General features: G+C 47.1%; 1 non-coding gene across 1 annotated transcript in view; it reads left to right on the top strand.

The window, feature by feature from the left end:
* Positions 1–24,369, top strand: part of LOC114237879 (uncharacterized) — a 570,130-nt gene that overhangs the window by 333,382 nt on the left and 212,379 nt on the right. Inside the window, exon 3 of the transcript XR_009005405.1 lies at positions 12,168–12,227. This is a non-coding gene — a transcript (uncharacterized LOC114237879). The remainder of the gene's footprint in view (positions 1–12,167; positions 12,228–24,369) is intronic.

Raw genomic sequence — 24,369 nt, 5'->3', positions numbered from 1 at the left:
AGCTGGAGAGAGCCCTCGCACGAACCGAGGACCCAACACAGCCAAAAATAAAGAAATAAATAAAAATAAAAGTAGCTAAAATAGGTTAAAAAAAAAAAAAAAGTGCTGATAAAAAAAAAAAAAAAGAAGAGAGCTGGGGGCAGACCATACACAAGGCCTTGTTGCCCCAGGTAGGGCGTGTGGACTTGACCCAGGAACAGGGAGAAGCAGCCAGAGGTAGGAGCGATGTGAGCTTTAGGATAGGAGGTGAGGATGCTCTAATGTAGACAAGAAAGTGTAGTTGAAAGCAAAACTGAGACACCCATTTGGGGTTTGTGCGCGAGGCAACGATTACATTTAAGCAGCAGTTGTTGCGAACAGAAGGTGGCTTCTAATTGCAGTTGTTCGGCATGGAATCCACATTCAAACTTGCAATTATTTCACTGTTAAAAGAGCTGACGGTTCCCTCTTCTGCAGGAAGACAGTCCCAAGGGAATCCTAATCCCAGGGATTTGGCTTTCCTGCGGCCCCCTGAGTACCAGACCACACTCCCGTGAAGCTGTTCCTGTTGGCTGGCCACGGAGACAGATGCACGTGGGCCATGGGGTAGAGATGGGCTGAGGAGGGGGAAGGGCCATCTTAGCAAGGACTCTGGATGCATTCAGAGCAGCTGAGTGAAAGGAGGCAATGGCACAGCTTAGTAAAATCAGTGTCTCTCCTTCCACACGGCATTGACTGGAGCCAGCAGAAAGCACTGACGTTACCACTTATTGAGGTTTCGATGTGCTATTATGGTCCCCACCCCCCCTTAAAAATGAGGACACCAAGACAGACAGGTTAAACAACCCTCTCTGGTCACATGTCAAAGTGAGAGCAGAGCTGGAATTGAACCCAGCCTTGTCGGGGCCCGAAGCACACTGTCTTAACCTCTACGCTGTGCAGTGTCCCGGGAGGGGCTGGGAACTTCCCAGAAGAGGCAGTCGCCAGTTAAGCCCCAAGTGCCTACTGAATGATGCAAAGGAAAGAAGAGTGATATAGTCAGACAGACTCTATCCCTTATCAGCTTAGTGCAAATGTAGCCAAGCAAACGCTTGGGCAACTTGCTTACCCTCTCTGAGTCTTGTTTGTAAGATGAGCTTATATCAGCGATAATATTGATAGTCACATTTATGAGCATGTGCCAGGCTCTTTTCTCAGACCTTTACACATAGTAACTCATTTAGCCTTGCAATGGCCCTCTAGGGAAGGTGCTACTATGATCGCCTTTATATCAGAGGAGGAAACCAAGGCACAGAGAGGTACTATAACATGCCCAAGATCACACAGCTAAGGAGAGGTCCAGTTTGGCTCTCACAGGTTGTTCTAGAGGTCAAATGATATGATTTATGCAAAGTTCTTGCTGCAGGATGCCACACACGCAGCAAAAGCCAATACATACGTTAGGGACATCCATGAATGTTATTTAGCTCTCCCGAGCCTCAGTTTCCTCTCTGTGAAATGGGGATGATAACAGCTATGATTTACTGGGTTTTTTTTTTGAAAAAAATGGGGAATTTAATAAAATAAACAAATATAAATTGACAATACACTTCCCCCTCTTAATCAGAGCTGTATACAAAGAATAGGTAATTCCCTAAGTAGTGTGATTTATAGTGTTTTAAAAAGATTGTATTGGGCTTTTATGATCATCTCATTGAACAGTCTCCTGTGATGAAAGCTGTTATCCCATCCTACAGATGGGAAAGCCAAGGTTCAGGGAAATGGAGAGAGCTGTTCAAGGTCATGCATCTACTAGAAGACAGAGCAGGGTGCTTGAATGAGAGCCCACGCTCTTTCTTAACTTCTGTAACGTAGCGGTTCACTGGCTGGTGCCCTCTTCCTTCTCAGGGGCTTGCCTCCAGGTTTGGCCCAGAGATCTCAGGCTGCCCTAGGCATCTCTGGTTCCCCTGAGTCCGGTCCACATCCCTCTAATCAGCCTGCCCAGTGCTCCGTGCCCCAACTGTCCCATTTCTGCAGAAATAGCCCATGATGTCATGTGGGTTACTGACAACGTCTCTCTCAGGAACCCTGAAGAAATCCTGGGCAGATTGGATAAAAAGCCCTTGTCAGACATCCTAATTTTAGTGTTCTCCCTAGTGAGTCCATTCAGGAAGTATTTATTTAACACTTCACTTGTTTTGCCATTCTCCCTGACTTCATTTTGCAAAAGCTCCTGTAGGAACCCACGTCTCCTTCACCAGTGCCGCCGCTGCTCCCGTCCTTGGGAAAACCTGAGTGCTGTGTTCAGCATCTCGAGCCAGATATATGTCTGGGTTTCATCTTGCATCACTAATGCCCTCCTTTATCTCCACGCAGCATATTCCAGCATTTTTGCCGGGACTTCTGTATGTCCCATCTCCCCTCATCTCATTAGATATTGTGGCCCATGTGCCAGTGGACAATTATCACGCCTTAAGTTTCCTCGCAAGGGCATGCTGATGAATCATTGCTTCTCTCCCAGACTCATTTTTATCATTCCTCCCCAGCTTCTACTTTCAAACTCTCCTCATGACAGCATGAGCAGGTGGGCTGTCCTCTCCTGAGTGTCAGGTACCCTTGGGGGTCAGAGGCCATCCCTGCACCACAGATGGGCAAGGAGGGGGCTGTAGTTACCCGCACCTCACTCGCTCACAGGAGACTGAAATTCTCCATGCGTTGGGGGGACCACAGTTCTGTTCTTGCTTGTGCTTGTTTCTTGATTCAGTGAGTCGGTAAGTCTGTTAGACATTCCTGTTACAGATCCTATTAATTTTAATGGCTTTAGAGATTAATAGAAGAGAAAGCTTCTCTTGATTGTAGAGATGTATGTAGAAGTGTGCTTTTATATATTTATTTTTATTTGAAAAGAAATATGGTCAAGGCAGCAAAAGAGAGACGTCTGGGTCTGTTGGGACTTTTTTGGTTCTTATTAAGAAATGAAAAGAGGTAAAATTTACATAACATAAAATTAATCATTTTGAAGTGAACAACTCAGTGGCATTTAGTACATTCACAATATTGTGCAACCGTCATCTCTATCGAGTTCCAAAACATAATCATCTCCCAAAACAAAACCCTGTATCCATGAAGCAGTTATTTCCTATCCCCTTCCCCTCCCAGCCCCTCAGAACCCCTAGTCTACTTTCTGTCTCTATAGATTCACCTATTCTGGACATTTTCTTATCAGTGGAATCATACAATATGTGGCCTTTGTATCTGGCTTATTTCACTCAGTATAATATCTCCAAGATTCACCCATATTGTAGCATGAATCAGAATTTCATTTCTTTTCATGGCTGAATAATATTCCATTGCATGGATGGACCACATTTGTTTATCCATTCATTCCTTGATGGGCATTTGGGTTGTTTCCACCACTTGGCTCTGTTTGTTTGTTTGTTTTTAACTTTGCAGACATTGTCTGGGGTCTATGGCTATGCTCTGCACTTAGCTGGTTTTTTCTTTGTGAATCTCCTATGTCTCAACACACTTGCTTCTCCCTGGAAAGAGCAGTTAGAGGTTTAGGAGCTGCTGTGGTAGATGAGAACTACAGAATCTCACAACTGGGAATCTGGCACGGCTACTTGCACATGTCCTGCCACCCCATGGGGTAACTTTGACTCCTCAAAGGACAGCCCCTCCAGAACCACCAAATCCTCTGCTCTGGGTTTAGACCCATAGTTCACAGGCTGGCAGCATATTGTCATCATCTGGGGAGATTTAAGAATTACTGAAGCTCCCACTTCACCTCCAGAGAGCCTGGCTTGATTTGTGTGGGGTCAAGTCCTGGCACAGGACTGTTTGTCTGTTGAAAACATTGAATAGTGGCCTCCAAAATGTATGTCCAGGTCTTAACCCTCAGAGGGAGCCAGGACAGAAAGCTCTGAGGAGGTGCTGTGACATTGCCCCATTGGTTGCTTACCTGTAACAGACAAGCCCCGGCTACTTTAGTATAAGACATTTTTCAGAAGTGACTGGACAGCCCCAAATATTTGCCAATGATCTCTCTGTTAAGGGACTTGTATCTAGAATATATGAAGACAATAACCCAATTTAAAAATGGGCAAAGGATCTGAATAGACAGTTCTCCAAGGAAGATACACAAATGGCCAACAAGCATATGAAAAAATGTTCAACATTGTCAGTCATCAAGCAAGTGCAAATCAAAACCACAAAGAGACCCCACTTCACACCCACTAGGTTGGCTATAATCAAAAACAAAGGTAATAACAAGTGTTGATGAGAATGTGGAGAAATTGGAAGCCTCATACACTGTTGATGAGAATGTAAAATGGTGCAGCCGCTTTGGAAAACAATGTTCCTCAGATGATTAAACCATATGACCATTATGCTTTGCCATATGAGTTACCATATGACTCAGCTATTGTACTCCTAGGTGTATACCCAAGAGAGTTGAAACATATGTCCACATAAAAGCATGTACACAAATGTTTATAGCAGCATTACTCATAATAGCCAAAAGGTGGAAACAACCCAAATGTCCATCAGCAGATTAGCAGATAAACAAAATGTGGTCTCTCCATACAACGGAATATTTTTCAGCCATGAAAAAGGAACGAAGTTCTGATATATGCTACAACTTGAATCAACCTGGACAACACAATGCCAGTCACAAAAGGCCACATATTGTATGATTCCATTATTTGAAAGTCCAGATTAGGGAAATCCATAGAGACAGAAAGTAGATCAGTGGTTGCCAAGGGCTGGGGGTGATGGAGCGATAGCAGATGAGAACTGAAGGGTACAGGGTTTCTTTTTGAGATGATGAAAATGTTCTAAAAATGACTGTGATGATAGTTGCACGTATCTGTGAATATACTAAAAACCATTGAATCATACACTTTAAATGAGCAAATTGTATGTTATGTGAATTATATCTCAATAAAACGGTTTTTAAAGAAAATGGCTGGGATCTGTGGTACAGAGCCCAAGTCCCCTTCCAGCTTCTAACAGGTAACTAGCTGTGCCATTATATATTGAAGCACGTGGTAAATGCTCAGTTAACTGAGTTTTGTTTCTTTAGCCTTACTTCCCAGGAGGTCCGGCACTTCTTCTGTAGCTGCACCAGGGCTAGCATTGTCATGTGTGGTCTGTTCGGTGTCTCCATGACGGAGTGACCTGTTAAGGAGACAGACCTTGATGCGTCCCCATGTAAACGATGAGCAACACTGTGCAGTGTTCCCGTGACCCTGGCCGGGGGGTGGGCGGAGGAGACTTGAAGGGTGTTTAAGTGGGAGTGACACAAACCGATTTACACTTGAAGACAATCCCTCTGGCGTGGAGAATGGACGGTAGGGGAAAGTGGAGTCAGGGAGGCCCTACTTAGTTGGAGCCACTGCAGTGAACGTGATCTGAGTTCAGGCATGAGCATTGGGGTTGCCATAGTGAGACAGGTTTCCCACAGGTGGAAACATTTCTGTGGTATGGCTTGGGAGCTGATTGGATGGGCAGGTGGGAATATGGGGCTGGCTTATACAGAAACAAAGAGAGGATGGTTTGGTGCCTCTTGGCTATCCTGGCTCCTGGGGGCACCTAGATGTAGCTGAAAACTGAATCCCATGTGAGGCTGTGGGTGAGGTAAGGTCAGGACCTGGGTGGGAAGAAACCTGTTGGGACACGTCCCAGCGATGGGCTTACCCATCTCCTGGGTTCTGGACCAGCCATGGGAAGCTGCTGACCCCATTCTGTGACCTCTTCACGAGAGGGGTTTCGGGGTGGTGGAGGGAATGGGCGTGTGCCATGGAGAAGCCTTGTTCACCCGCAGGGTTTTCAAGAGAAAGAATTATGGGGGCTCCAACCACCTGCCTGAGGTTCTGGGGTTTATTTGGTGCCTCATCCACCACGGGGCCAGGTAAACCAAGAGGCAGTGTTCCAGGGCCAGGATGTAAGAGGCATGATGGCCTGGGGCAGGGGTTCCAGGGTTCAGACCTGAGCTGCTCTCCTACGTTGGGTGACCTTGGGCAAGTCTCAACACCCTGAGTCCAGTTTTCTCCTCCACGATACAAGTGTGGTAGTTCTCTCTTTCTAGAAATGGGTAACGTCGTTATTCCCAACTTCCAGATGAAGAAACTCAGGGCCTAATAATTAAGTATCTTGTCCAAAATCAAGTAGCTCACAAATGAAATTGGGACAGTTTGGATGCCAGCAGTCACACTCCAGAGCCTGTTTCATTAATTGCTATGCTACTGTGTCTCTTGATGAAGGGTAACTACAAAACCCTGGGTATCTAACCTTTGATAAAGTCCGCAGTGGACTGGGTTGATGGGTCCCATAAGATGACCTAGCCCTCATTTTATTTTCAGGTTTTTAAAAAGTAATTTTACAGATATAGATTCAGAAGCTCAGAGAGGTTAAATGACTTTCCCAGAGTCACACAGCAGGTCAGCCAGATTCCCTCCTGGAACTCAACTTTACCTGACCCCCTTTGCAGCCCTCCTTCCACACCTCTGCCCTGACCTGCAGAGGATAGTTTATCTGAGTCCTGTTGACCCTATGCTTCCCAAATTCACCCTCAGCACCATTGGGCCACGAGGCCAGGGTCTCGCCTGGCGCTGCTGGGATGTGAAACCCAGTTTTCCATAGCTGCATATTGATGCCTTGGACAACAGCCTAGCATTTCATAGGAGTTTGCAGGTTACAAAAAAGGGCAGCAGGTGTTATTTGGGCTAAATTGACCTTGAAATTGATTTCTTTATTTTATGACTTACTGAGAGGAGATTAATACTTTTTTTTTTTCCTGCAGTCTGAAACAATTTACATGGTAATAGAAGGCATAGCCAGTCAAATAAATTGCTGGAAGTGGTTGTGTTCCAAGGGAAAAAAATACGAAGCTTACTCACATTGATTTCTTTGCCCTGGGGAGAAGCAGAGATTTTAACATCTGGGAATAGGGAGCTAAATTTTATCTCTCATTTTAAAAGCAGAGGCCTGAAGGGCTTAATCTGACATTTACACGGAATTTTCTAAGTTGGGGGAAACGAGGGAGCCCGAGTTCCTTACTGAAGGTTAACCAGCGTTTACTCAGAAGGGCTCTGGCGGTTTGATTCAGGGATGGCAGGTGGGGCCCAGATGACGTTTTCAGAAGATGGGCCTTGGGAAGCTGGCTGCCTCGCTCCCACCTGTGGGGGAACCGGGGCGCTGAGAGGCTGGTGACAAAACCTTGCGCCCAGGCCCAGGTTGGGTTGCTGAGGAACCATGTGAGCAGAGACCCTGCTTCCAGGTTTCTGGCTTCGCCCTATGGCTGCCCTACCAGGGATGGAGTTTGATTCCAGCCGGCGTGGCAGTGTGCATGGATGGGGTAGCATTTCTGAGTGTGTTGGGTTGGATTCTGAGACTGCATCTGGGCTCAGCAAGAAAATGCAGCACTCGATTAGTACTGCTTGCCCTGGGAACAGGATGGGGAGGTGTAGCTTGTGTGCCACATACTTGAATTTCCTGGTTAAAAAAACCTTTAAACTATCCCCCCCAACGCCAACATTCCTGTCTTCAGACCACACTGACAGGGCTGTTGTCCTCCAAAATGACCCCAGATCATTCGACACATCATGCAAGCTAAATTACTTTTCAGAAAATGTTAGAAATGACTCCCTACCCAAAGGGCTCTGATAGTATTGCTGCATGCTATTCCCTTAAATTATTTTCTTTTCAAAATAAAATTAAAATTTTAAAGTAAAAAAAAAAAAAATCCTAATTGATAATACATGCCAGAGCACACAATTCAAGAGTCAGAAGAATAAAATTAGTTTCTCTCCTATTCCATCCTGCTCAGCCAACTAGTTCCTCTCTCCACAATCAGCGTTTTTTTTTTTTTGTTTTGTTTTGTTTTTAAGCCAGTTTCTTATCTATCTTCTGGAGATTTCAATGCATGTGATACATATGCATATATTCTTAAAACAGGGAACAGATTGTGGCATGCTATACATACCTCTCTGCATTTTACTGTTTTTCCCTATCATTCTGTATTGAGCTACCTCATTATCTTTACTGGGGGTGTCTGGATGCACCATAACTTAGTTACTTGGTCTCTGAATAATGGAAATTTATGTTGCTCTCAATACTTTGTAATTACAAAAAATTGCTTCAACGAATATCCTTGGCCTTGGGCATTTCCCACAAGTGCAGCCATTCTATAGCAGAGATTCCAAGACATGGGATTGCTGGTTTAAATATTACCAACTTTTAAAGTTTTGCCTGATGTGTAATTCTACTATGTATAAGAATACCTGTTGCTCTACACTCTTACGAGCTTGATACTTTATCGAAATTTTATCTTTTCTAATCTCAGTAAAACAAATGATACATCATCCTAATTTGCATTTTGTTTATTATGTGTGAAGTCAAGGATTTCATAATGTCAGTGACAGACATTTGTACCACCACATCCTTTGTGAATTGGCTGTACATCTCCTTTGCTTGTTTTTTCCTTTGAGTTATAATTTTTTCATATTATCACTTGTTGTCTTTTATTTTATGGTATTATTTTTCATGCATAAAACTATTTTGTTCAGAGTTTTAAATTTTATGGGTTTTGGGTTGTAATGAGAAAGGTGTTCACCACTCTGAGTTGATAAAAACCTACATGATTGGATTGAGTACGTTATGTCCTTTAATTTGTCCACAAATTAAGGTGTTATTTTGATTTTTTTGCTTTGGAAAATGCAGTCTTTGTGGGGTGGTGAAAATGTGTGTTGTCTGGGATCACCTAGGGGCCATGATCTGGCCTCACAGGCTCCTCAACCCACCCTGTTTCTCTCGGCATCCAGACTTTTCAAGGAGCAATCGTGGTCAGGGTGTTTTAGGGTGTAATGAGACAGGGTAGCAGACATTTGGAGAGCTGACCCCACCTGTCTTTCACAGCCGGGATCCCTGCAGGTCTTTACTGGCTCCATCCCTGGGACCCCCCCGTGGCCCCGACCCCTCACCTTCTGTCCATTACTCAGGAGGCTTTAACTAGTCATGGTCTTGGCCTTCTGTTAACCTGAAGGATAAACCCTTTAAAGTTCATTTTTGTGCAGGGAATGTCACATTCTAACGCTGCCCACCACTGCTCTCCAGGCAGTTCAGTCACACCAATTCATGCCAAATCCCTGAGAGGGTGATGCTTCATGGTCCCACAGGCTCTCTGCCTTGGTCATTGTTTAAACTGGCTCAGTCCCCACTGCTGGTGATTTGTACCCAAGCTTCTGAAAGCTGTAAACCGAGTCACAAAACGGCAATAATTCCAAGGGCAGAGTACTAGACTTCCAAGGAGGGGGTGAGGCCCAGGGAAGGGGGCAGCTGCACTCGGGGCAAAGGGAAGAAAGGGGGCGACACCCAGGGAGACAACCAGTTTAGGGGCTGGTCTGTGACCCACGAAGGGGAGGCAGTCAGATCTTCTCTCTCCTTCTGAAAAATCACACAAGGATGGACCAGCTTGAGTTGGAAGCTGTGGATGTTTGTACTAAGGACTGAGAGAGACGAGCGAGGCTTTCTGGGAACGAGAACAGTGTCAGACAGCTGCTGCCTCCCCCTCTCTTTGAGAGACAACATCTCTTATCTCGTCTCTGTCTCTCCAATCTGGCGTAGAACCTATGTCTGTGCTTCTCACTGTTTTCAAGGTAAGGAGGGAGACAGGGACACAGGGGCTTGGTGCACAGCCAGCTGCTTTGCCCAGGATCACACAGGGACTGTGCTAAGCAGGGTGGGGGCTGCCAGTGTGGGCAGGAGCGTGAACCATTACAGATGTGAGAAGGTCTGTAAGAGGTGGGCAGGGCAGAAGGAGTCTTCGGAGGATGGCAGATTGAGTTGGTACCACCTCCATCTCCTTGGGGTGAAGACTCCTCTGCTCCTGCTAATTGACCTGAGAAGGAAGTAGGGCACAGTGAGGGGGAGTCAGCTGAGTAGAGCCCGGGCCTCTGGGACCCCAGGCTCAGGCATGTGGGGAGGGTAGGCCCCCGGCTGGTGGAAGAGAGTGGGAAATGAGGATGGGGCAGAGAGAAGGGAGAGGCTCTACAGGGGCAGCTGGATAGGAGTTCCTTGGGTGCTGAGGCTCCCAGTAAAATCATACTTGATCATACTTGGGTATAAGTAAGTTGTCTCGTTCCAGGCCCAGGGATGCTGGCCCCTGTGAGAGGGACAGCTCACCTGGTGTTTCTCTCCCCTTCTTTTACAACCTGCTTCCTCTGGAAGGCTCTTAATTTTGTCTTAACCCCAAGTTCATCTTTCCAGAGCTAGTGGTTGCCATGAACCCACTGGCTTTGAATGAAAGTGCCTTGGACCCCTGGCCCAGTGACCGTTTCCATCTTGGTTCCTGTTCCTGAGAGAGAGCCTGTGACTGGTGCTGCTTGGGCAGCTGTGCATCCCTAGACTAGCGAGAAGTGGGCAGAGGGATGGGTCACCTTGCACAGCTGTGGCTGCAGGGATGGCACAGGAGACAGGGGTCCCAGGGGATCTGTTACACTCGGATCTTGTCTGATGGTTGACATCTGCCGTTGGGCTGAACTCATCACTCAAGCATGGCTTTTAGTTGGCTCATTTATAAAACAAGCCCAAGAAGGAAGCAACCAAAACCAGCCATTCTCAGGCCAAAGGACACCTGTCAAAGGAGAATCAGTGTATCCGTCAGAAACATCACCCCTTCGGCAACATCCTCCCCCTTGTCTCCTCTTCAGGCTGCTGCTTTGGGCGGTTGCTGGATGGGGGCCTATGATTTAAGTCCATCCCTCCCTCCCTTCCTTCTTTCCTTAATTCATTAATTCATTTTTGTAACCTGGGGGGTGGCATGAGGGCCAATCTCTGTGTAGAGGGAGGAGAGGTGCAAACACAAGTTTGATTTTCTGTTGTCAGCTTTTTCTGTGACCATTGACTATGGGAAAACTGCAAAAAGGGAAATGAGAAGTAGTGTCTGTCTTCTCCTTGCAAGTTCAGAACCATTTACAGAAGCGGCGCTCTCAGGACTGTGTGGGTGGGTGTGAAGAACTGTGGCTGGTCCGTTCCTTCTCTCTGTCTCTTCTGATCTCTGTGTCTCAGTCTATATTTTGATCTCTTCCGTGCATGAACACACGTGCACACACACACACACACACCCCCACAGATACACACGCTCCTCTCTCTGCCCAGGAGGTTTAAGGCGTGACTTGAGGTAAACCCCCGATGACTTAAATGAAAATTTGGAGCTTCAGGCACTGCTGGCATCTTCTGGGGGACCTGTTACCCAGACTTGGATGGTGACTGGCTATGGCAGGCTCCCATTTGGTGAGCATCACGGAGAAGTGGATAAAGGCATCAGGGGGAGAATGTGACCACAGTGATTAAATCAACACCCAACCATTAACACCGTGGTTCAAGCCCTGGCTCTGTGGCATCCCTGCTGAGTTACTTTGGATGAGTTCTCAGCCTCTCTGTGCTTCTCCACCTGTAAAATGGGGCTGAGATCAAAACCTCCTTCTTATATCCTTGTGAGGGTTAAAGAAGAAAATGCTTGAAGATCACTAAGCACACAGCATCCCAGGTGCTCCATAAACATGAGCTGTCACCGGCGTGAAACAGTGGAAAGGAACAGAGCGACTGGGTGTGGGTCTCGCGGGACCACCTGTATCCTCAGGCTAGGATGGAGTGTCCACACTCAGAAAAATCTAGACCAGCACTGCCTAACAGAGATGTCATGAGAGCCACGTATGCGATTTAAATGTTTCTAGTAGCCACATTAAAAAGTAAAAAGAAACAGATGAAATTAATTGTAACAATATATTTTATTTTAAATGTTCATAATATATTTATATATTTAAATATACTAATGTGCTTTATTTTATGTATTATTAAATATTATCATTCTAACATGTAATTGATATAAAAATATTAATGAGATATTAATATTCATAGGATATTTTACATTTCTTTTTTTTTCTCGTTGGTGTCTCAAAATCCAGTGGGTAATTTGTACTTCCAGCACATTTCAGTTCAGAATAACCATATGTGGCTAGTGGCTGCTGTATGGGGCAGCTTGGCTGTAGACCCCCTCCAGGAGAGGGGGGACAGAGGGGGTGGGGCGAGTGCCTCGGTGGCTCAGTGTGGTGAAGGACTCAGGTATCATGCTAAACTGGGTTACTCCAAATCAGAATTTTGTTCCTCAACCTGGCCCCCCAACCTATTTTTGTCTCTGTTTTTGACAGGACTACACATCTGAAAATTCAGCCCTCCTCTCCAGTGCCAAGAACAGTCCACAAGACTCAGTAAGTAGAAGCACTTTGCTGAACAGATTAGAGTTTGAAACTGCTTTTGCATCCTTTTTCGCCTCCTTGGTCGCTGTCATCAATCACCGGGAGTGGTTTTTACCTGAAACTGATCTTGCTGGAGAAGTAACTGGGTTTGAGGGAATAAAGGTTCCCAGGAACTCGCAGAATTTCTATTAGGAAACACCTGGGGCCAGAGTCTCAGCTGCGGTACATGATGTGAAAGATGAGGACCTCCCTCTGAGGAGGGCCAGGTCCACTGGGGAGCATCTAGAGGAGCAGCGACTGGGGGAGGGGCCACAGGCTAATCTCTTTACTTCTTGATGTGAGGATGGACCCCACGGTGCTGGGAAAGTAGGAAGGAAGTTTAACGTCATTTGCTTGTCCCCACGGTAAAGATAGGGATGCTAACTGAGCGCTTTGGGGCCCCACATGGTGGCGGTGGACTTGGGTCTTGAGGGCGTGTGACTGTGGATGGTGCCAGATGTGGACCCTGTGCACCCCCCAGCTGACATCCAGGTGTACAGCGGCAGAGATGCTCCCTGCACTTACTGTCCCCAAATCACTCCTGCCCAGCCTCTCCAGGATGTTTAACTGTGTGGTGCATTCCCCAAGTGCGGTCTGCTTGTGTACTGGTGGGGACCCTGAGATGATTTCAAGGGTCACACGGACTTTTGTTGTTGTTGTTTTGTATTGATCATTATTATTTGGTTTTATGATGATCTTCTCTTTATAGCAAGTGATACTGGCTTTCTATTTATGGTAGTGATCTGAAATATCTTTTGAAAATATTTAAGTGAGAAAAAGGTGAGTTGACTTAAAGAAAAAAAATAGTACAGGAAATAAGAGTATGGAAGGAATAACAATGCAGATTATGGCAAGACATTGTGGTAGTGATAAGTGAATGGCTGAGAATAGATTCTTTTATCAGAGATGTTTGCATGGCTCTGGGCAGTGTCCGTGTGTGTGCTCTGATTTGGAATGCTTCCCTCTTATGCCCCAATCATGCTGATACTTTGTACAAAGCTGGACTCTCCAAGGTCCCACCTTTTGGCCTTTGTCTATTCCCCCTAAAAGACTTTTGAGGTTGGATTTTTTTATAATAAACCTCATTGCTGGATCACCTGAAAGAAGAATTTATCTGAGATGCTGAGAGGAAGAGGAAGAGGAGGAAAGATGATAAGAAATGGCAACCACACAACTGACTTTCAACGTTGCAGTTGACCAGTCATTTCTTCTTTGTTCTCGCTAAGTCCGCTCACCAACCCCGTAAGGTAAGTGCTGTCTCTGTCTTCATTGTACAGATGAGGAAACCAAAACTCAAGTGCAGTAAATGTACCCCAGAGCACAGAGCCTGGATCCACCCTCTGACCCACTCCATCACTGGGGCACAGTCTTCTGGCTTCACCCCAAGTTTGTGAAATTGTCTCCCCATCTTGTGGATGCGAAGATGGTTAATGGAGCAGGAAAGTGTGTTAGTTACCTCTTGCCACATAAAAAAATAACCCAGGGCCTCAGTCCAGGTACAAGGACAAACATTTATGATCTCACAGTACCTGTGGGTCAGGAATCTGGCTTTGATGGGTGGTTCTGGCTCATGGTTTCTCATGAGCTGGGGCTGCCATCATCTGAAGGCCTGACTGAGGCTAGAGGATCCACTTCCAAGATGGCTTAGATCATTACTGTCAGCTGGCCTCAGTTCCCCCGTGTGGACGTCTCCATAACGCTGCTTGGGTGTCCTTATCACATGGCTGGTGGATTCCCCCAGGGTGAGAAATCTGAGAGAGAGCAAGGCAGAAGCCACGATGCCTTTTGTGACCTGTCCTTGGGAGTCACATGCTGTCACCTCTGATGTATTACTGGGGGCCACTTTGGAGGTTGGCTACCACACTTTTCATAATCTTAAAATAACCACATCTTATGGTTGCACACAGGATTCTTGTAACCCCACACCAAGTCTATGAAAAGAAAACATAAAGATCCTAAACACATTTAGCAGATGGGAAAATGAAGCCTGAAGCAGGAAAGTGACTCACCAAAGAGTCTTGCAGTTGGGGGTGCAGTGCAGAAGCTTTTAAGGAGAAAGTAGTTGGAAAAGAGTGGAGAAAACTCTCCACCTCCTATGCTCACTGTTCACAGTAAGACCAGTGGTGGCTGAGATCTCCATTTTCCATGAGCTTAGAAGACCACCCCCTGGATTTTCTGCTTTCTTGGGTTGGGTTAGGGATTCCCCAACCACCAACCTCACCTCATGAAGTCTGACGGGTTCTTTTTACTGGAAGCAAAGATACTATCCTGCTTGATTCCCCCTGGAGGCTGCAGACTTTTAGAGGTTTCCTGAGATTCAAGCTGTGAACATCAGAAGACCCTAACCCTCCCGTCCTTCCCCAATTTGACCTTAACAGTACCCTGGTCTGGGTCCTTCTGGCTGGAATCCACAGGTCAGCCTCCCAACCCAACATGTCATAGGTAGCAGCAGTCATTTGTGTGACCTCCATTGGTGGCAGCATATGGTGAACCAACCATTCTGGGTGGCAGTTTATCTCACATGTCTCAATGTGCAAAATGTGTTCACTCTTTGATCCAAGTAATCACCTTTCTAGGAATTTACACCTTGGGGATGACTATACGAGTGTGAGAAGCTGTGTTTGTGTATTTGTTGAGGGATGATTGTATTAGCAAAAATAATAATAAAAAGATATACCTTCAATATCCACCAATAAGGAATTATTTAAGTAAATTATGTGCATCCATAAAGTCTAATTCTAAGCTGCTGCTAGGATTTCATGGTGAGGATTTATATTTATTGACTTGGAAAGATGCTCATGACATATTGTGGAGTGAGAAATACAGCATATATCATATGATTCCAATTATGTGCAATCATATTCATATATTAATTTTCTCTGAAAAGCAGAGAGAGATGTCAGAAAGGCAGATGGGAAATTCAACTAAATGGTGGTTTTTGCACTTTTTTTGACTCTTCAGATTTTATTTCTTTTTTTTTTACATTAAGCGATTGTTTTCCTTGATAGTAGAAATAATAATAATAATATTGATAATGACTATTTTTGAAATTAAGCAGTGAGTTCTGGGCTGTTAAGGGAGATTTCCAGGACAGCTGATGGCATTTTAGTAAAGTTTCATTCTCAGTTGTCATAGAAATGCTGCATTCCCCTTGGAGGGGTGAAAATGAGGTTTACCAGACTGAACCAGGGCCCAAAGACAGACTTTTTCGTCTTTGACTGCCCCAGGAGGCAGGATGCCTCCGGCCCTGGCACCTTTCCACTCACTGCCCTGTGGTGCTAGCCAGCTCTGCAATTGCTGACCCCAGCTTTCCACTTTGGTGCTGTCTTCCAGAAAGGGCCTTTCCTGGACACATTAGATGCCACTCACTTGCACCCAGAATAAGGAAATAATAATGATCGCTAGCATTATTAGGCACCTAGGAAGTACCTGGCATTGTGCTCGGTATTTCAAATGTATTATCTCATCTATCCCTGGAGCAGCCCAGTGAGGGAGGAACTATCCCTAACCCCATTTCACAGGTGAGGAAACTGAGGCTCAGCAGAGAGTGACTTACTGAGTCTTACAGCTAATGGGTATTGGATCTGGAATTTGAACCTAGATTGGGCTGTTTCCTGAACTGAGCATAAGGCCACCTGGTTCTGTTTGGTGGTTCAGGGAGCATTTCTGGGAACATCTTAGATGTGGGGTTGAGTCCAGAGTCAGCAAGTAAGGCAAAAATCACACCTGGTCAAAGTTACCTGCTAAAGATCCCATAGGAGGATGTCAGGCTGAGACCAGTCTTTCTGCCCCTCCACACATCTGAGACAGCCATGCTTTCCTCGAACAGTAGAACAGACCGGAGTCTTTGCTTAGGCACTAGGTGAAGTGCCTGTGTTGAGGTCATCACACTGGATGCCTGGCATATGCCTGTCTTTAAACATTGGGGTCACTGCAGTCAAACGGTCATGTGGTGAGAGTCGCTTAGGAAATGAGACAGATCCACACTCAATTTGGGGGTTTGCTCTGGAGTGAATGCCTCCTAAAGCAGATGGAGGTGACACTGCTGAGCACAAATAACATTCTGCTCGCATTTTTCTCTCTTTCTCGATTATCCTGGAGACATAATGCAGTTAAGTAGCAGAATCCAAATTTCTACTTTGTTTTGCCTCATTCCAGAGCCATCTTTCATAACTCCTATACATTTCTGTAACAGATATATACTGTATTCACTTTCTTTTGTTACATAAAAAATCACCAGAAACTTAACAGCTTAAAACATCTGTTTATTATCTCACAGTTAACATGTGTCCAAGGCCCAGGCCTGGTGTGGCTGGGTCCTCTGCTTAGGGTCTCATGAGGCTGCAATCAAGGTGTCAGCCAGGGCTGGGGTCTCACTGTTGTTGGGAGAATTCTGTCCCTTGTGGATGGAGGGCGGTGGACCTCTGCTCCTAGAGGCAGCCCTCAGTTCCTCACCACCTGGCCCTCTCATGGGCAGCTCCCTGCTCATGGCAAGTGGGAGAGTCTCTGTAGGGCACACTAGCAAATTGGAGCCTTAGGTCTATACATCCTAACGGAATCATGCGAGTGGTATCCCATCACCTTTGCTGTTGATTAGAAGCAAGTCACAGGTCCTGCCCACACTCTAGTGGAGGGGATTATAAGTGGTGTGAACAGGGGGCAACCCTGGGGTCTGACCACCACTGATTCTGTGCTATGAGAGTCCTAAGATGAGTCTAAAGTTCTCCTTGTCTTGGGGTGCAGGGTCTTTCCGTCCAGTATCCTCCCTTCCTCCCCCAGGAGAGGGCTCACAGTCCCCCATGAGTGCTGGACCCTCCAGGCATCCTGACCTCTGCCATCTAGCCATCTGGGTGCCTTAACTTCCTCCCCATGTTAATTATGTGGGAGGCTCCCTGCTGCAGCCTCAGCAGCAAATGAATATTTAATGGAATGCTGCCACCTTTTGGAATTTAGCAAAAGTGATCTGTGTTGTTTAGAGGGATGGATGTGAAGCTCTGGGAAGAAAACGTGATCCCATTCCCTTTTACACCCATACCCGCTTGCCCAGCCTTTATTCTGCTGGGAGTTGACCAAGGTTTGACGCCAGATTCTAGAAGAAAGAAAGAAAAGGAGCCAGTTTCTTCGTGAGGCACGTTAGTTGGTCATTTCTTCTCTGGTTCATAGTTACTGTTAGTGCTAACAGGCCTGTGCCCTGTTTTACATTCCAAGAGGCAGCAGGACATACAAGAAAGAGCTTTGGTGCTGGATTTCATCCCCGGTTCTGCGACCAGCTCATCTGTAAAGTGTGGGTCCACCAGGCTCTTTCAGCTCTCCACCCCCTGATCCCCCGTTGTGGTGCCTGTGCCCAGGTATGGGAGACAGGTAACACCCCATTTATAGATGCCAGTCAATGGGCGTGGAGCTAAGGCCACTCCTGTCCTCAGCAGAAAGGAGTGGCACCTTCGATTATAATGACTGGCAATTAGGGGGGAGTGGCAGCACAGGTGCCATGACAATGCCAGGTGGCTCCTGGAGACTCACAGCAGCCGACTTGGAGCTGCCTGGCTGTCTGCCTCCCCTGTTGGTTCTCTTCCTGTACATTCAAAGGCATTGCTACCCTCCTGTCCCCTGGCATCCTTGGCATTTCCCTCTCTTACTCCCCATCTGAAGTCAGCAAAGCTTATCCATTCTCCCCTCAGTACATCCCTACTGGGCCCACTGCTCTGGTCCATGCCTTCCTTACATTGCGTCTGGATTTTATAACCAGCTCTAACCAGTCCTCCACTTCCAGCTCTTCCCTCTCCAACTGGTCAGCCTCACTTGTTTGACCAGGATTCTCTCCTTTTCATCATGTTTCAGTAGCTCCATGGGATGTGTGAATACAGTATAAACTCCTCCAATTCCAAGTTGGGCTTGGGCCCCATCCTGCCACTCCTCCAGCCTGGGTCCTCCTGTCTCCATGCGCCATCTTCCCTGACTGTGGACCCTGGCTCAGTTTATCCCCTCTGCTCGAGGTCACCCCCACCGCCAAATCTAACTGTCCGGATTCCTCACCGTCCATCAAGATCCATCAGAAAAACCTTGCCCCCAAATTCTTCCTAAGTCTCTCTGGCTGCACTGAGTTTCTCCATCCACTAGATGCCCTCCGCCCTCCACTCCCCCTTCCTTCCTCACCTGCTCTCTTGCTTACCTCCCCTTCTCATCATCTATCCCTTCCTCCACTCCCCTCCCCTCCCCTTAAACAAACTCTGTTGCAGTCGGTGCTAAGAGTCCGAAGGTACAAAGATGAAAGAGACCCAGACCCTGCCTTCCAAGGGCTTGCAGTCTATGAGGGAAGGCAACAATGAACACAAAGAAACCCATAATGGAGGCACGATCTGATTGCTCCTCAGTGGAGGCAGAATACAAAATTTGGTAGTGGCACAAATAGGCAGTCAGAGAAGGCTTCCTGGCAGAGGTGACACAGAGGGGCAGCGTGGGCTTGGGCTTCAGTCTGGCTTAGGTTCTGGAGGAGGGGCTGTTGGAGATGAACAGGAGGGGCGGGCACACCCCCGTGCTCCACGGTGGGCAAGGAGTTGGGTTTTTGATGTGGTTGTTGTGGGGTCCCTGGAGAGTTTTAAGCTCATGATTGTCTTGATCCGATTTGCATCTTAGAAAGAGCTCCCTGGGACCTGGCTTGGGAGCCGCGGACCTGGAGGAAGCCTTGGTCCTCCTCAGGCATTCTTCCCTCCTGCACCCCACCGGAGCTGGCCTCCGGGGCAGAGGTGTCACCGGCTTGACACCCAGGCTTCCAGGCACGCTCTGCTTCTCATAGCTAATATGCCTTTCCATAGCGTCTGCTCGGCAGCACACCAAGTGTGAGGATGAGATAACAGCATTAAGAGCGGAAGGACAAAGCTGATGCTCGGGGCAGTGAGACATGGAGGCTTAAATTCTTTCCCTTCAGAATGTCGCACATGATTTTGGCCACGTGGTTCTGATGAAAGCAAGCCAGGCTTGCCAGGATGAAATGCTAAGTGGTGCTCACGACCTCGGGCACAGCGAGTGCAGAGGTCTGCTGCTCTGATGAGCAGCCATGCCATTTCTCTCCACCGCTTGCTGCCAGATAAAAGGGGGGAATCTCTTCGGTGATGTTCCCAAATCCCTGAGGATGGCTGTGTCCCCTGGAGACACAGGGATCCTGATAGGTTTCCAGTGCGAGCGTCACACTTCTGGTTGGGAACGAGCTTTCTCCCCACCTCCTGAGGGAGGGTCTAAAATACAGTGGGCGCTCAATAAATGCTTGCTGCTGAATTGAATGAGTGAGTGGCAGAATCAGTTTTACTGATTCAGGGCACCCCCAAAGGCTCCCTTGTGCCTCGTCCAAGTCAGGACTACCTCTCACCAGCTATCCTCCTGATTTTTATCACCAAAGGTTGATTTTGCTCATTTGTGAACTTCATATAAATGGACCCCTGCAGTATATATGCATATACCTTCTTTCCTTCAAGATCATCGCTGGGAGATTCAGCGACGTTATTGCATGTATCAGTAGTTGTTCTCTGTAAAATTGTTGAGTAGTACTTCATCATTTGCTTATACCGTAATTATTTCATTCACTCTCCCACTGACGAGCAGTTGTTCTCGGTCTGGGGCTCTGCACACTCGTGTACCTGCTGTTTGATGGACATATACACCCATTTCTCTTGGGAATCCACCACAGGGTATATTTGGTCGCAGAATAGATACATGTTTAGTTTTAGTGGATACTACCCCAAACTTTTCCGAAGCAGTTGTACAAATGACCATTCCCACTGTCAATGAACATGAATCCGCTTGCCTGCTAAGCCCTTTGAAAGAGTATGTTGTGATTCGTCATAATGCCCCAGAGTGGCAGATGTGGTCATTATCCCCCTCGATTCACAGAGGGACACACTGAGTCTCTGCTGACTTGGTGAAGGCCATTCAGGGAGTCAGTGATGGTGGGGGGCTTAAAGCAAGGACTCTGCTTCCAGAACAGCAGGAGCTCTTAAACCAGCATCGTGTACTATGGATTCTGGGCAACTGTGCTCTGCCATGGAGATGCTGGGGTCCAGGAATGGCTGCGAGACAGAGGGCAGGATGGCGGAATGGTTACGTGCGCAGACTCGGGAGCCAGGCTGCAGGCACTGACTTCTAGCTCTGCCACTAACTCCAGATGTAAGACTGGGCAAGCGGCTGGACCTCTCTGCACCACACTCCATGTCTGGAGTTGATAAATCAGGTTGTTGTGAGGATTAAGTGAATTAATATAGGTAAAGCCTTAGGGGCGGGCACCAGGGAAGGGTTAACTCATATTATTATTATTGTTGCTGTTATTTTTAGCTCTGCCCACTTTAATTGCTGGACTTAGCTTTTGGGGAAGAGGGCTGCAATCTCAGCCAGCTCTAATAGTTGTCAGGCAGGCTGCATAATTCTCACCCCCTTCCCCTGCCCTCTGAAGGTAGCTGGCCTTCCGGATGAAATCTGGAATCTAATTTTGAGTCCTGATCATTGGTGTCATGAAGCCTGCTGGGGTGCAGTCCGGCTGGTCACTTCTGAAATGAGTCTCTCCTCTTTAGTGCCCCTGATAAGAAATGCAGTCTGTTTGCTCAAGGTTTTCCCCTTTATAGAAATGGTCAGATTCCTTTCTTTCCACCATCTCCATCCAGCAAATCCATGCCAAATATTGATGTTTGGTAACTACAAATATCACACATAGCTTTTAATCAAGAGAGACAGAGGGAAGATAAGGGAAGTAAATATGTCTCTGTAAGGTAGTTCAATATTCTCAGTAATGATTTTGCTAAGAAATAAAATGACTGGAGGGAGAGGAGAGGCTCTGTGATGTGCATTGTGAAATGGGCTGGACCACCTGGAACAGGCTGGACCATGTCTGGACCCTTGCTCCCAGCCTGAGGCTTGAATTTAAGTTAGATGGTTCATTACCCGAATCGGTAGATATGATCTCATTTACAGAAGGGAGAGCAGTATTTTAAAATGTGAATTTCCAATATGCCATCAGTCTCTCCCATTCCCAGCCAACTTCTGTCCTCCGTTGTCGCTTGTCTGAGATGGGAGTGGAATGTGAATGTTGGGTGCTCCACTCTGGAGAGAAGTCAGCCTGCTGGAGGCTGAGGGGAGGTTAGCCTCCAGGCTTTTGCCCACCAAGGTTATACTTCCTTCATGTGGGGACAAAGGGCAGTACCCTCCTGGAAGGTTGGCAGGTGTCACACATCAGGAGATGTTTGGCCAAGGTTGACCCAGGGCTACCCCAGGCCAGTGGGTGACCAAACCAGGTGAGACCCCATGACTTGGAACCAAACCCTGGTCCACAAGGTGGGCCCCAGTAGCTCACTGCAACCCAGCATCATCCCAGTGCCTGCATGTTGGAGGAGCCTAACACATTCTGAGTGAGTGAATGAGTGAATGAATTAATGAATGAATTGGTGCGCTTGCCTCCACACCGGCATTATTGCTCTTGCCTTCTTTGGCTCCTACTTTGGCTTTTCTCACCCTTCAGTAGCCTTTGCTTTGGATTTTGATGTCTTCAGCTTCTTTTAGCTGATAAAAACGACAAATCTCAGAAACCACTGTCAACAAAAACCAGTGATCCATCCATCCACCCATTCATCCATCCATTCATCTACCCAGTTTTGGGCACCACCATGTGTCAGGCCCTGTGTAGCTGCTCAGGCTGTAGTCATCAGCCAAGACATGCCAAGGCCTGCCCTCCTGAAGCATACAGTCTAGTTGGAGAGACAGAGTAAGCAGATAAACAGTAAAGGATGTCTACAGATGGAGGATGTTGCCCTGGGAGGGCCTGTTACAATGAAACCCGGCCCAGACGGTGGGCATACCTGGGGTCCCCCCAGGAGGGAGCTCATGAACTGAACTCTGAAGGAGGAGAACAGGATCAGGACAAAGGCAGGGAGTAGAAACTTTCAGACAGAGGGCAGTATGTGCAAAGGCCCTGTGGCCAGAGGGGCATGGTTATTTCCAGGAACTGTCAGAGGTCTGCCAGGGTGGCTGTTTCCCAGATGAGGCCAAAGGGATGGACAGGACAGGGGTCAGCCCACACAGGGCTCCCCAGCCATGGGAAGACACTGGTCTTTATCCCAAAGCAATGGAAAGCCTTGAAAGGTTTTGTGGGAGGTGATCCAATTTGCATTTTGTGATGATCCCTCTGGCTCCTTTGAGGGGCCTCACTTGGAGTAGGGGGCAGAATTGCAGAGGCTACAGAAGGAAAAACAGCTGTTGGCATGACAGTGGTCATCTCCTCAGGCTCCAGGAGGACGTCTACCTGCCATCCAGGTGGACTTGCTTCAAAAGTCTTGACACATATGCCCGCACTACACTTGCAATCGCACAGTTGAAGATGGATTCCCCAACATAACCTTCTGGATTTTTGGCAGAGGGGGAGTAAGTAGATATTTCTGTACTTGGGCTGCAGCATTACCCCCACCCCACCCCATGCATACAGGATCTTCTGCTTGCTTTTATGCTTTTATGTCTGCCCAGCTGCTGATGGAGCCTGGTAACAGCCCAGAATAGGACTCCCAGAAGCTGAGGTTAAGTTGTCTAAAAATAGGAGGCAGGGGGAGAATGAGGGAGGCATGTCCCAATCAGGAATTTTCATTCCTAGATGTCTGTGAGCTGATAGTGACCCCAGAATATCAGGTCCAGCTCATGGGACTGGTTCAGACTATCATTTTGCGGAAGGAAGCCTTCCAGTGCTGGGGCCAGGCTGGGGTCGTGTTAGTGGGGCCGGGGTCCATCACTGAGTGGAGGGGTTGTAAGAGTACTTGATACGCACGTGCTTCTATGCCTTATCCTTATTTTATTACTCAAAGAGGGTGGCATTTTTTTTCCCCGGCTGTCATCTGATGGGTGGATTCACTGGTGGGCCTCAGAAGTCCCTCTCTCTGATGTTTCTCATCTCCCATTCTCCTCATCTGGGGTCCCCTTGGACTTTTTATCTTGCCGCCACCCTCTAGGGTCCCAGTCACCCTTCAGTTTTCCCCTCGTGGGGACGTGGGAGGGAGTTATATCCCTTGGGGGCCCTGAGAAGAAAGTCCAGCCTTTTCCTTGCTAAGACTGGCCACCTCTCTTGGAACACTCTTGTGTATTCTCACACTCCCCAGGTGTCTTTTCTATCTTATCAAACACCCCTCTTGGTTGGAAAGTGGGATCGGGTGGGGGACCCTGTTCTGTTACACACAGCCTGGGACTTGCATTTTTCTTTCAACAACTGGGACTGCAGACATTTTTAAACTAGAAGGAAAAAGCCATTTTGGGCACAGATTAGAAACAAACTCCATCACCCTCCAGGTCCCCCGGGGACTGTTGAGGAGGGCTCCAGACAGGTGGGGGTATTGTCAACGCAACTTTCATCTTTCTGGTTTTCCTCCCTGAGTCCACGGGGATTTCATAAACATTATGTTGCTCAATTTCAGTTCAGTGGCACGGAGTCATTCCAATGTGTTCTAATTACTCAGACATAAATGATTTCTGGTGCACTTTAAATGATTTTGGATGCACTTTTGTCTCTCAGGCTGCTGATTTATACCTCCCTGGGACTTTGATGGTGTGCTTCATTGATTTCTTTTAAGGCTCTTCAGAGGTATATTGATTATAGATGGAGCATTTCCTTGTTCATTTGCTCTGTAATTCTGAAACACTCTCATTTTCCAGTCGTCAACACTCCACCCTTACCCCCTGCACTTATACTATACCAACAGCAAGAGGACACATTTATTGAGTGCTTACTGAATGCAGATCCGGGTACTAGAGGCTATGGGGAAATACACAAATTACATTAAACACACATTCCTTCCAAGGCATCCTTATCATTTAGAAAAAGGGAGAACACACACACGGACTCATGGGACATGACAGGGAGGCCATGGGAGTTTGGTCCACAAGCTGCAAAGGATGCTTGGCAGAGAAAAGGAATGAGAGATGGGTGGGGCCAGATCTCTGTAGTGATGGTCTGTTGGTGTGGTGCTTTAACAAGGCAGCTGGGTGTGGTCCTGAGGATATGGTAGGGGTCCCAGCTCATTCCCATGCTCATGGTCTTGAGCTTACCACTCGATGTTCTTGAGCCTTAGTTTTTTCATCTGTAAAATGGAACGCATCC

Source organism: Balaenoptera acutorostrata, chromosome 15 (genome assembly GCF_949987535.1).
Source record: "Balaenoptera acutorostrata chromosome 15, mBalAcu1.1, whole genome shotgun sequence".
Lineage (NCBI taxonomy): Eukaryota > Metazoa > Chordata > Mammalia > Artiodactyla > Balaenopteridae > Balaenoptera > Balaenoptera acutorostrata.
This window is presented reverse-complemented; position numbering and strand designations above follow the sequence as displayed.